A 14,679-nucleotide genomic window follows, 5' to 3' on the forward strand; every position below is an offset into this window, starting at 1 on the left:
TTCATCTGGCAAGGCAAAAGCTCTCGTATTTCCTTTGATACCCTAACCAAGCCTAGATCTAGGGGTGGTATTGGGCTCCCAGACCCTGAAACCTACATGGAAGCTATCCAACTCTCTAGAGCTCTGGACTTGATCAGAGAACCAATCCATAAATATTGGCTAAAATTAGAAAATGCTCTACTCCCTTCACCAGTGAGGGCCCTAATATTATCTCGTAGACCACTCTCACCACATAGCTTGACTTCCAACCCTCTTACTCGTAACACCTTAAAGGTTTGGAAAAAATTCTCCTCAAACCCTGAAAGCCTTACTCTCCCTTCCCCCCTTCTGCTTATAAGAGATATTATTAATCTGGCACCCAAAGAATTAAGAGAGAGCTGCCCAATTGCCATAAGAACTTCGGAGATCTTAGTCTCACAATTGCTTGACCATGATGGTTGTGTTGTTGCTGATCCTGAAATCTGCAAGATACTTGGCGCACAGATCCACAATCCCGCGTTATTACACTTTCTTAAGACAGAATCACTTCTCTGGGCGAAGAACACCCCCCAAACTAAAGTAACAAGCTGGTTTGAGGAAATGATTTGCAGTAAGACATACCCATCAAAAACCATTTCAAAAATATATAAACACCTAAAATCACCCCCTTCCCTTCCTAAGCCAGCCATTGTGGGCCTCTGGGAGAGAGATCTAAAACGGAATTTGTCACCCCAAGAGATCGCCAAGATCTTACTTTTCCCACACAAGATATCTAGATGCATACGTGTTCAGGAAAACAGCTACAAAATTCTTATGAGATGGTACAGGACCCCTGATAAAACATGCCTGTATAGTCCAACTTATTCTGATACTTGCTGGAGGTGCCATGTATCTAAAGGTACCTTTATACACATCTGGTGGTCTTGTGACCTAATCAACCCCTGGTGGCATGGGATTATCCAGCTGTGTAACCAGATTTGCCAATCCTCTCTTCCCTGTACATCTGAACTAGTGCTGTTGTCTCTGGGGATAAGTAGCATAGGTATATATAAATATTCTCTCTTTGCATTTATGCTGGCGGCCGCCAGACTACTCTTACCAATGAATTGGCTGTCTTCCGATATCCCCTGTACCGATCATTGGATCAATAAAGTTGACCAGATATATAGACTAGAGGAAATCTCTCATTGGGAATCTCACTCTAGATCCTCCTTTCTAAAGATATGGTCACCCTGGAAAACCTATAGAAAATTTGATTGAGATGCTAATGAAAGGGGTTCCTACTCACCCGTGGGTTCATACTATGCAAAGACGTCCCTCCTACCCCATCTGCCATTCCGTTTTATCACAGAGGATTTAATTTGAGTCCCTTGATACTATGCCCACTCTGGAATACCCTAACTGTTCTACTCATGCTTTGGTCTGAATACTGCTGAACCTGTCTATGTTGGACTTTATTACCCGTTAGTCTGTTTAAACATTTGACAATTTTCTGGATACAAATATGATTTCCTTTACGTCATTTGTAATGTTTTACAAAAACTGGACCTAAAGCTTGTAATTTGTAATGCTTTTCAAAACTTGACCTAAAGCTTGTAACTTGCTATGAAAAATAGAAAATAATAAAAATTGTTAATTATAAAAAAAAAAAAAATTGAGCACCAAACAGCTTTAGCAGAGCTTAGATTGCAACTTTGTGACCTCCTCAACCAAAGGGTAATGCGACAGATGCTGAACTTTCAGCACAAGGTGTACGCCCATGGAGATAAAGGAGGGAAGTTGATGTCCTCTCTGTTAAAGAAAGCTAAGAATATAACCTACATTTCAGCTATAAAGCAACAAAATGGGGCCTTAACGCAGGAGACGCCAGAGATAGCTAGAGCTTTCAAAGAATTCTACTCAGCCTTATACAATCTTCACCAGAAAGATACACCTGAAGGAAAATCGCAAAAAGAACAGCATATTAGGAAATTCTTGAGCTCTCTACATCTCCCGACTATAACACCTGAAGACTTTACATATCTTATTAGACCAATAACAACAGAAGAAGTAACAGACACCCTTAAAAGCTTCCCACCAGGCAAGAGCCCTGGACCAGATGGTCTGCCCTTGCGTATTATAAAAAAATTCCAGGACATTCTGGCCCCTAGATTTACAGACGTTTGCAACGCCTTGATACAAGGTGACCTTCTACCTAGACAAACACTGAAATCTCATGTTACCTTAATTCCTAAAGAAGGAAAAGACCCCCAAAACTGTGGAAGCTATCGTCCAATTTCCCTCCTGAACCTGGACTTGAAGCTTTGGGCCAAAATCTTGGCATGCAGAATGAGCAAGTTTTTGCCAAATCTTATTGGACCTGAACAATCAGGATTCGTCCGGGGGTGGGAGGGGAAAGATAATACTCACAGAATTTTTCACGCCATGCACATAGCTCACAAAAAGGGTCTTCCCTTAGCTTTATTAAGCATTGACGCAGAAAAGGCGTTTGACAGAGTCAATTGGATGTTCATGAGAATGACTCTGCAACAATTTGCCTTTCCTGATATATTCATACAAGCAATCCTAACCCTCTATCAAAACCCCTATGCTAGGCTGAAAGTCAATGGCATGTTGTCACCGGCTTTCAACATTACCAATGGGACTAGGCAGGGTTGTCCCCTGTCCCCCTCATTGTTTATATTAGTGGTAGAAACACTTCTCCAGCTAGTCAGACAATCAACAGATATTGAAGGAGTTAGCTACGATCAAAGAGAATTGAAATGCACTGCTTTTGCAGATGACTTGTTATTCCTGGTAAAAGATCCTGAAAAAGGGCTTGGTCCCTTGATGGATAGAATAGACACCTACAGTTCACTATCAGACTTTAAAGTCAATCATACCAAATCTGAACTCCTAAACATATCCTTACCTAAGGCCAAAGTAACTGCTATAAGCAGTAGGCTCCCATTCCAGTGGGCTAAGGGATCGATTAAATACTTGGGGATCCAAATCCCCAAAGACACCAATGACCTATTCTTGCATAACTATATTCCCCTTCTGAAATAAATACAAAGCCTGATTCAGAGATATAACCTGCCTTATCTTTCTTGGATGGGACGGAAAAACATCTTAAAAGCCTATGTATTGCCCAAAATACTATATACTATGCAATTAGTCCCAATAGGGCTTCCGAAATCCTTCCTCTTGAGTGTGAAAGGTATGTTCTCTAAATTTCTTTCGAACGGTAAGAAGGCTCGTATTTCCCATAGAACCTTGACCAGAAGTAAGGAACAGGGTGGCTTAGGAATGCCTGACGTCTCCAGTTATTATAAAGCGATACAGCTTAATAGATGGCTAGAGCTAGTGGAACCTAAAAGACAGCCAGATGTACATGCCATATGCAGATATAGTGCAGGTCAAAGTTTCCAGAAACACTTATGGCTCCCTGATAAACATATACATAAGGACATGACTGTAGATCCCATGCTCAGGGGGTTAGGAGAGTTATGGAAAGAAATGGGCAAAACTCTTGCACCAATCCCGTCTCCTCTGATGCCGGTAAGCTTGATCCCAGATCTCTTGAATAAAAGCAACAGAGACAAACCGCAGCTGTGGTCTTACCTTACATCAACTAGGCTTAGAGATGTCACACCAGAGATAGAATCCTCTATATTGGAAACACTCCCAGGTGTGATAGTGGACTCACCTAGATTTTTTCTTATGAAGTCCCATGTCAGAGCTGTGTGTGGAGAATTAAAAGAGCAGTACTCTCTCCAAAGGTCTTTGACTGACTTTGAGAAATTGATTTTATCGCCGATCATTATCACAAGGAAGATTGCAAAGCTCTATCCTTTGGTGAGAGGCCTGGGTGAACCACTGAAGCCCTCTTATCTTGGGGAGTGGGAAAAAGAATTGAACAAAGTGCTAAATGATGCAGAGGTTAAAAAAGTGCTAATAAACTCGCATGGATTCTCTGCTTGTACTCGTTTGCAGGAGAATCATTTCAAAATGCTAACAAGATGGTACAGAACTCCTGATTTTCTCTTCAAGAGAGGTTTGTCTGATGTAAGAGAGTGTTGGAGGTGTGGAGGAGGAATAGGTACATTGTCACATATTTGGTGGGACTGTACTCGGATAAAAGCTTATTGGGGAGAAATGGAAGCATCAATCCAGAAACTCACATCTCCAGATTTTAAACTTAAACTGGAGATGGTAGTCTTGTCCCTCCCCACTCCTGATTACGCCCCTTCCAAGGAAAAATTTAGTATCGCACCTTATAGCGGCAGCAAAAATGATAATCCCCTTACACTGGCTAAACACAGACCCCCCCTCCATCTCTGAATGGAAGGCTAAGGTTAACCAAATTTGTAAATTTGAAGAGATGACTAGCTGGATAAACAGGACTCATGATAGGTTCCTGAAGCTGTGGAGTCCTTGGAGATCCCTGGCGGAGGTGCCTCCAGGTTAATGGGAAAGATGCATCCTGATTATTGGGAAAGATGACAACAGAGAGAAAACAGAGAGATTTCCCCTCCCTCCTCCCCCCTCCTTCCCTCCCTACCTCCCCTCTTTTCTTCTAATTCATTGTCTTTCTATTCTTTTCTTTATTTCTGTTCTTGTTGAACTCATCCTTTCTTGGGCCTCTTTTTATATTCCTCTACATAATTCTAGCATAGAGATTGAGGGAGAATGATAAGACTAACCCAAGCTACATATCGTACACTACCTCCCTTCCTAAAGAGGAAAGATTGATAATCAATAGATTGAGAATCCATATCTGTTTAGGAGCAGACAATTAGGATGTGCATTTTGTGGTATTTGATTTGGATTCTGGATGGCCATTTATGTACATGTTATGTTACTCTGTCTTCTTATTGAAAATTTGAAAATAAAGAATATATAAAAAAATAAAAAATATCATGACATGTATTACAATGGGATTGTACAACAATCAAGTACTAATGTAGGAAAGAAAATTTTCAGTTCTCAAAAGTTATTGAACCTATAACCATAGACGCTGGGGTGATAGGCAATCAAATATCAGGTTAGGACCGAAGTCTTTATTAACAACATGAATTATGATTGCCATTTGTTATATGCCTGTACCACTACAGTATTCTTAATACTTTGGAGTTTAACCAACTTCTGAATTACTGATTGTGGCAGATCTAGTCGAGTCATCCCAGCTATATCTCAAAGAGAACAGTAACTTTGGGGGGAAAACAATTTAACAGGGGAAACAATGATCTGGGCCTAATATAATGTCCATATTCTGTGGGTTTCTGTAACATATACTGTCCTGCATCTGAAAACTGTTTCTTTAGGGCAAACTCCAATAATCTGGGCCTAATTTAGTGTCCATATTCTGTGGGATTCTGTGATATATACTGCCCTGCATCCGAAAACTCTTTCTTTAGGGAAAATTTCAATAATCTGGGCCTAATATAGTGTCCATATTCTGTGGGTTTCTGTGACATACGTATACTGTCCTGCATCCGAAAACTGTTTCTTTAGGGCAAATTTCATTAATCTGGGCCTAATATAGTGTCCATATTCTGTGGGTTTCTGTGACATACGTATACTGTCCTGCATCCGAAAACTGTTTCTTTAGGGCAAATTTCATTAATCTGGGCCTAATATAGTGTCCATATTCTGTGTGTTTCTGTGACATATACTGTCTTGCATCCAAAAACTGTTTCTTTAGGGCAAATTCCAATAATCTGGGCCCAATATAGTGTCCATATTCTGTGTGTTTTTGTGACATATACTGACCTGAATCCGAAAACTCTTTCTCTTGGGCAAATTCCAATAATCTGGGCGTCATATAGTGTCCATATTCTGTGTGTTTCTGTGACATATACTGTCCTGCATCCGAAAACTGTTTATTTAGGGCAAATTCCAATAAGCTGGGCCCAATATAGTGTCTATATTCTGTGTATTTTTGTGACATATACTGTCCTGCATCCAAAATTTCTTTCTCTTGGGCAAATTCCAATAATCTGGGCTTAATATAGTGTCAGTATTCTGTGTGTTTCTGTGACATATACTGTCCTGCATCCGAAAACGGTGTCTTTAGCTGACTGTAAAAAAAATCTGCGCCACATCTAGTGACAAAACCGTTAATATGAAGAAGGCGAGCACTAAGGGACGGGGAAGTGGGCGTGATGCTGATGGTGCACGCAGAGGCCATGGCCCTGGGCAGAATGAAACAGTGCCTGCTGCCAGTGCACCAGAAAAAAAAAAAAACATCCACCGTACCTAGCTTCATGTCTAACTTCGCTGGGTGGCGCAGGACAACACTGTCCAAGTCGGACCAGTGCGAACAGTTGGTCGGTTGGATTGCTGAAGATAATGCTTCCAGTCGTTTAAGCACCACCCTCTCTTCCACCAAGTCCAGTCTCTGTAGCCATGAGTCTGGTCACACAAATCCTTACTCTGATCATCCTTCCTCCCACCATGGAGAGGCTTGCCAAACGAGTGATCCAACACTCGGATATTCCGAGGAGCTCTTTCCAGCGCCACTATTAAATTTGGTCCTCGCGCACAACACGCTTGAAGATGGACCTGAGATATTGTGCCCTGATTCCCAACCTCTTGAGCCTTCACAATCTCAAGAAGATGACGGTGGTGAACGGCAATCATTCGTTCACAAGGTGGATGATGATGAGACACAGTTGTCAATCACTGAGGCAGAGTGAGGAAGTGGAAGAGGAGGTGGTTGACGATGAGGTCACTGACCCAACATGGAAAGGTGAAAAGCTGAGAGAGGACAGCAGTACAGAGGGGGAGGGATCCACAGCAATGCAACAGGCTGGAATAGGCAGTGAGGTTGCAAAAGGGAGAAGTCGACCCACATCAAGCAGGCCCGCAACCATTACACCGAGCACCACCCTGCGTAAATCTACCTTGCCAAGGGGTAGGTGTTCCGCAGTATGGCACTTTTTTGAGGAAAGTGCAGACGAAAAAAGAGTGGTAGTTTGCAACCTGTGCCATACCAAAATGAGCCGGGGCGTGAACACTAACAACCTCACCACCACCAGCATGATCCGCCACATGGCATCCAAGCACCCTAACAAGTGGGACGAATTCCTGGGTCCACAATCTGGGTCTGAGGGTCACACCACTGCCTCCTCTTTCGCTGTGTTACGCACTGCTGGCCAATCCCTTGTCGAAGGCGCAGGCCCAGATGCCTCTCGCCCTGCACCTGTACCTTTGCATTAACCATCAGCAACAACATTCACTTCCCTGTCCCAGCGCAGCATCCAAATGTCCATAACACAGTCATTTGCACGCTAGCGCAAATACCCATCCACCCACAGGCCATAGCACTAAATGCGCAACTTTCCAAATAACTGTCCCTTGAAATTTTGCCATTTAGGCTTGTTGAGACTGAGGCCTTCTGCAGCCTGATGTCTGCGGCCATCCCTCGGTACGCAGTCCCCAGCCGCCACTATTTTTCACGGTGTGCGGTGCCCGCCTTACACCAGCATGACCCGTGCCCTGACCAACGCTGCTACTGGGAAGGTCCACTTAACCACAGACACATGGACAAGTGCTGGTGGCCAGGGACGCTACATTTCCCTGACGGCACAGTGTTTGAATGTTGTGGAGGCCGGGAGTGAGTTGTACCCTGGGATGTTAAACAAAACAAGCAATGCAACAGCTCACTGCAAATCAAATAAGGTACAAAATTGCATCATAATAGAAAATGCTGAACTAATAAGTTAGAGATACTTGACAAATCGTTTTGTACAAAATTATTTGAGCCCGTCTGCCGAACGTCAAGGCAATCTCTAGTTAGACGGGTTCCTAACACTAAATATACCTGTTATGTGCCATAGCGGCTATCATAAAATTCAGAAAGTGTAGGTTCCACTTACATGCTGGATCCGCCTGAATTTCCGTCATTTTCGGTGTCAAAATGGCCTCCATTATATCCAGGGAAACCAGTTACCAGAATGCACGCCGGGCCCACTTGTACCCTGGGATGGCACAGGTGCTACCCTTGCCCAGGATTACGGGCCCTACGTCCATCCCGGTCTCCGCCAGCAGCTATGTTACTGGCTCCAGCCCCCACTTCTCCTCCTCCGCTGCCTCCTCCTCCTCCACTTCCACCCCCAGCAGCAGTGAGCAATCAGTCACTAGCTGGAAGCAGTGTAGCACTGCTGTGGGTAAGCGTCAAAAAGGCCGTGCTGAAGTTGATCTGTTTAGGGGACAAACATCGCAACGCCTCAGAGCTGTGGCAGGGTAAAAGGGACCAGACCGAGCTGTGGCTCTTGCCACTCATCCTACAACCAGGCATGGTTGTGTCTGACAATGGCCGTAACTTGGTGGCTGCTTTGCAGCTCGGCAACCTGACACACATCTCATGCCTAGCCCACGTCTTAAACTTAGTGGTTCAGCGGTTTATCAAAACCTACCCCAATTTGCCAGAGCTACTAGTAAAGGCGCACAGTGTGTGTGCCCATTTCCGCAAGTTGTCCATAGCTTCAGCCGGTCTGTCAACGCTGCAGCAGCGCTGACAGGGGAAGGGTCACCTCCTAGCTAAACCCTGACCTCTATCCCTGCACTGCTCAGCCCACATTCAGACCTTAAAGGTAGAAATGATGTATCCTCGTGCCTGGGCTAAAACACCCTAGATTCCCTGAGATGGTGAAAAGGGGAAAAGGAGCAGCCTGCTCGCACAGAACCTGGATGGGAAAGATGACACAAACACAACCTAGACAGCAATCAACAAAAACTGAAACCACACTTATCTTTTCTGAGCTGGAACAGACAACCTTCCTTCCTTGCTTCTAAGGCCAGACTGATTTCTATAACCCGCTCAGAACACTGGACTAGAGTGATATTTAAACCAATGACCCCACCCAGTGCACCTGATGGGAGGCGGATCCAGCACGACTCCAAAACAAAACAAAAACTAAACACGTGCTGCTATTCTGGCCGACCTCCGCACATAGTCAGAGCAGGGCATGACAAGTACATAGCAGACCGTGTCAGCATCCTCAATGATCCCTCAGTGCCTTGCAACTACTGGGTGTCCGAGCTGGACACGTGGCGAGAACTGGCGCTCTACGCTTTGGAGGTGCTGGCCTGCCCTGCCGCCAGCGTTTTGTCTGAGCGTGTATTTTGCGCTTCTGGTGGCATTATAACAGATAAGCATATCCTCCTGCCAACTGAAAATGCTGACAGGTTGACTCATAAAAATAAACAAGGCCTGGATTGACCATGACTTCTTGACTCCACCAGAGGAATGCTGATGAACATAAAGGCACTTTACATGTGTTGTTTTTAATGTAGTTAATAGCCTGTATTCCCATGGACCCATTCCACTACAAACAAGGGCATATGGTTGAATCTTCCTTTTCTCCTCCTCCTCTTCCATCATATCAACATGCATTGCTTATTCGTCACATATAATGCCCTCGCATATATGGCCTTCAAATAAAAAATTTTAGAGGGTCCGCTCACAGGCAGGCCCTCACATCTAATTTTTTAGAGGGTCCGCTCAGTAGCAGGCCCTCACATCAAATTATTTAGAGGATCCGCTCACCAGCAGGCCCTCACATCAAATTTTTTAGAGGCTCTGCTCACCTGCATGCCAAAAAATATTGATTAAGGGGTTTGATTTACCAGTTTCCTGCAAATACTCATTAAGGGGTTCTGTATACCTTTTTCCACAAAATACTGATAGAGCGGATTGATATACCAGCTTCCACCAAATAAGGATTGAGGCCTGCGATACACCAGCTTCCACCAAATATTGATTAGGGGTTTGATTTACTGGCTTCCAGCAAATATTCATTATTCTACTGTATATACCTGTTTCCACAAAATACTGATAGAGGGAATTGATATACCGTCTTCCACTAAATATTGATTAAGGGGTTCGATTTACCAGCTTCTTGCAAATATTCATTAAGTGGTTCTATTTACCTGTTTCCACAAAATACTGATAGAGGGGATTGATATACCGACATCAACCAAATATTGATTGAGGCCTGCAATACACCGGCTTCCACCAAATATTAAGTGGTTTGATTTAACAGCTTCCAGCAAATACTCATTAAGGGGTTCTATTTACCTGTTTCCACAAAATACTGATAGAGGGGATTGATATACCGGCTTCAACCAAATACTGATTGAGACCTGCCATACACCGCCTTCCACCAAATATTGATTAAGGACTTTGATTTACCGACTTCCAGCAAATACTCATTAAAGGGTTCTATATACCTGTTTCTAGAAAATACTGATAGAGGGAATTTATATACCGGCTTCCACTAAATATTGATTGAGGCCTGCGATACATCGGCTTCCACCAAATATTAATTAAGGGGTTTGATTTACTATCTTCCAGCAAATACTCATTAAGGGGCTCTATATTTCTGTTTCCACAAAATACTAATAGAGAGGATTGATATACCAGCATCAACCAAATATTGATTGAGGCTTGCCATACATTGGTTTCCACCAAATATTGATTAAGAGGTTTGATTTACCGGCTTCCAGCAAATACTCATTAAGGGTTTTTTTATGCCTGTTTCCACAAAATATTGATAGAGGGGATTGATATAACCGCTTCCAAAAAATATTGATTGAGGCCTGCGATACACCGGCTTCCATCAAATATTAAGTGGTTTGATTTACCAGCTTCCAGCAAATACTCATTAAGGGGTTCTATATACCTGTTTCCACAAAATACTGATAGAGGGGATTGATATACCGGCTTCCACCAAATATTGATTGAGGCCTGCCATACACCGGCTTCCACCAAATATTGATTTAGGCCTGCCATACACCGGCTTCCACCAAATATTGATTGAGGCCTGCCATACACCGGCTTCCACCAAATATTGATTAAGGGGTTTGATTTACCAGCTTTCAGCAAATACTCATTAAGGCGTACTATATACCTGCTTCCACAAAATACTGATAGAGGAGATTGATATACCGGCTTCCACCAAATATTGATTGAGGCCTGCGATACAACGGCTTCCACCAAATATTGATTAAAGGGCTTCTGTCACCCCACTAAAGTGATTTTTTTTTTGGGGGCTAGTTAAATTAGTTATATAGCGATATATGAAAATATAATTGTGTTACTTACATTGATCCAGCAGTTTATTCAAAAAACGAAGTTTTATCATATGCAAATTCGGTCTCTACCAGCAAGTAGGGCGGCTACTTGCTGGTAGCTGCTGCAGAAATCCGCCCCCTCCTCTTGTTGATTGACAGGGCCAGCCGGGATCTCCTCCTCCGGCCAGCCCTGTCGGCATTTCAAAAATCGCACGCCTGTGTTGATTCGGCGCAGGCGCTCTGAGATGAGGAGGCTCGTCTCCTCAGAACTCCCTCAGTGCGCCTGCGCCGATGACGTCTTCTATTTCGGTGATGTCATCGGCGCAGGCGCACTGAGGGAGTTCTGAGGAGACGAGCCTCCTCATCTCAGAGCGCCTGCGCCGAATCAACACAGGCGCGCGATTTTTGAAATGCCGACAGGGCTGGCCGGAGGAGGAGATCCCGGCTGGCCCTGTCAATCAACAAGAGGAGGGGGCGGATTTCTGCAGCAGCTACCAGCAAGTAGCCGCCCTACTTGCTGGTAGAGACCGAATTTGCATATGATAAAACTTCGTTTTTTGAAAAACCTGCTGGATCAATGTAAGTAACACAATTATATTTTCATATATCGCTATATAACTAATTTAACTAGCCCCAAAAAAAAAAAAATCACTTTAGTGGGGTGACAGAAGCCCTTTAAGGGGTTTGATTTACTGGCTTCCAGCAAATATTCATTAAGTGGTTCTATATACTTGTTTCCACAAAATACTGATAGAGGGGATTGATATACCTGCTTCAACCAAATATTGATTAAGGGGTTTGATTTACCAGCTTCCAGCAAATACTCATTAACTGGTTCTATATACCTGTTTCCACAAAATACTTATAGAGGGGATTGATATGCCAACTTCCACCAAATATTGATTGAGGCGTGCGATACACCAGCTTCCAAAAAATATTGATTAAGGGGTTTGATTTAACTGCTTCCAGCAAATATTCATTAAGGGGTTCTATATACCTGTTTCCACAAAATACTGATAGAGGGGATTAATATACTGGCTTCCACGAAATATTGATTGAGGCCTGCGATACACTGGCTTCCATCAAATATTGATTAAGGGGTTTGATTTACCATCTTCCAGCAAATACTCATTAAGGGGTTTTATATACCTTTTTCCACAAAATACTAATAGAGAGTATTGATATACCAGCTTCCACAAAATATTGATTGAGGCCTGCGATACAGCTGCTTCTGCCAAATATTGATTAAGGGGTTTGATATACCAGCTTCCAGCAAATACTCATTTAGGTGTTCTATATACCTGTTTCCACAAAATACTGATAGATGGGATTGATATACCGGCTTCCACCAAATATTGATTGAGGCCTTCAATATACCTGCTTCCACAAATACTGCTCTAATATAGGGACTTTGTCACAGGGTGATTTTGAAAATGACGGGCAGAGGAAGAGGCAGGCCATTCGGCAGGGGTGGTAGGGGTCGGGCAGGTGCACCAGGCCGGAGCCTAAGCGGGAAGTTGGAGAAGTTGCATGCGATTACGTCAAAGGACGCACCACGCTCTGCTGTGTGCACCTCCAAAGACACCACCACCACCATAGCCCCTCCACTCGAGTCAGAGGAATTATTTTCCCATCCTTTCCCAGACCTTACCAATTAACTGCCATTCTTGGCATTGAATCAGGAAGAGGAGGTAGCAACAGCCTCCACCTAGCGGTCTGACGACAGTACCCAGATCAGCCCAAGGACGGAGGTCCTCGCTGTTGCTCCCTACTCCGAGATCTCTAATGTCAGAGGTGGTGAAGGTGAAGATGATGACATGTCGATGGATGTCACATAAGTACCCACAAGAAAGGAAGAGGAGGAGAGTTCAGAGGGAGAGAGAGCAGCGGATAGGGGGTAGAAAGGAGGAGAAGCAGGCAGAACTAGTAGTGCACAGGAGGCAAAAAGCAGACTGCAAATGTATCTGGAGCGAGCCATCCACCATGTACGGTCACATCTGCCGCTCCCAGGACGCCGGCACATGGCTCCGCAGTGTGAGCTCTTTTTAAAGTGTCAGCTGCTGACAATAGCATTGCCATCTGAAGCCTGTGCTGTCAGCGCATAAGTCGCGGTAAGCCCAATACTCACCTAGGGACGACCGCTTTAAGAAGACACCTGGCCTCCTATCACCGAGCCCTGTGGGAGCAACACCGTCAGAACCTACAAATCCACACTCCCTGCACTCCATGTCCTGCCTCTTGTCCTCTCTCCTCCCATTTATCCTCGACTCCACCTTCCACCGTGCCGTCGTTGCGTTCATCTGGCAAAAGGCAGGCTTCTGTGGCCCAAATGTTCGAACGTAAGAAGTTGATGACCCCGGATAACCCTCTTGCCAAACGGCTGACTGCTGGCTTGTCGGAACTGCTAGCACACCAACTACTGCCATATAAACTGGTGGACTCTGAGGCCTTTAGAAAATTTGTGTCCATGGACACACCACAATGGAAGGTCCCTGGAAAAAAATATTTCTCCCAGAAGGGCATCCCAGAGCAATATGGCCACGTTCAGCGACAAGTGAATGTATTTCTGGCACACAGTGTCGGTGCCAAGATACATCTGACCACAGACACATGGTCTAGCAAATAGTGTTGTGTGCGAAAATTACATTTACGAATATTTATTGCGAATATCGCAAATTTGAGAATTCGCTAATATTTCGAATATAGTGCTATATATTAGTTTTTCAAATATTCGTCAAGCAACTTAAGAAGGGAGGAATCATAACTTCAGATGGAAAAAAATTACGAATATTCTAAAAAACAAATATATAGCACTATATTCTTGTAAATTCTTTTTATTTTGAAAAGTTTTAAGATTACAAACATGAGAGTAACGTCACTCTCAGTAAACATAAAAATGCATATATATAAATAATGCAAATCACATAATAGCACTATATTCTATTCATTTTTGACCCACGCCTGTATTGATCACGTAATATTTTCATATTACGCGATCATTACCTTGACAATTTTTCGAGTAAAAAGAAAAGTTGAATATAATGAATATTCGAGTTCGCGAATATGCAATGAATATTCTACAAAATATAAATATTGCGAATTTGAATATGACCCCTGCCGCTCATCACTACTAGCAAACACGGGCAGGGAACGTACATAACTTTTACTGCCCACTGGGTGAACCTTCTGACAGCTGTCAAGCATGCAACCCGTGGCAGCCGTGTGGATTTGGTGTTACCGCCACGGATTGTATGCAGGCCTGCCTCTTCTTTTCCTCCTCCTACTCCATCCTGCGTCTCCTCCTCGGCTGACTCCTCCTTTTCCACTGATACAGCCTCTTCCGCTGCACCCCTCAAGCTCCCCAGAACCTATTTGACGTGCTAGGTAAGACGTTGTTATGCTGGGCTGCGGCTGCTGTGCCTGTAAGCCAATAGCTACACTGGTCCCGCACTCCTTTCAGCTCTGCGGCCACAGGCCGATCAGTGGCTAACCCCACTCAATTTGACAGTTGGTAAAGTGGTGTGCGACAACGGTGCCAATCTGCTGAGCGCACTGAAACAGGGCAAAATGACACACGTGCCGTGCATGGCACACGTCCTGAACTTAGTCGTGTAGCGATTCTTTGGCAAACACCCCGGG

This window comes from Bufo bufo, chromosome 3 (genome assembly GCF_905171765.1).
Source record: "Bufo bufo chromosome 3, aBufBuf1.1, whole genome shotgun sequence".
Classification (NCBI taxonomy): domain Eukaryota; kingdom Metazoa; phylum Chordata; class Amphibia; order Anura; family Bufonidae; genus Bufo; species Bufo bufo.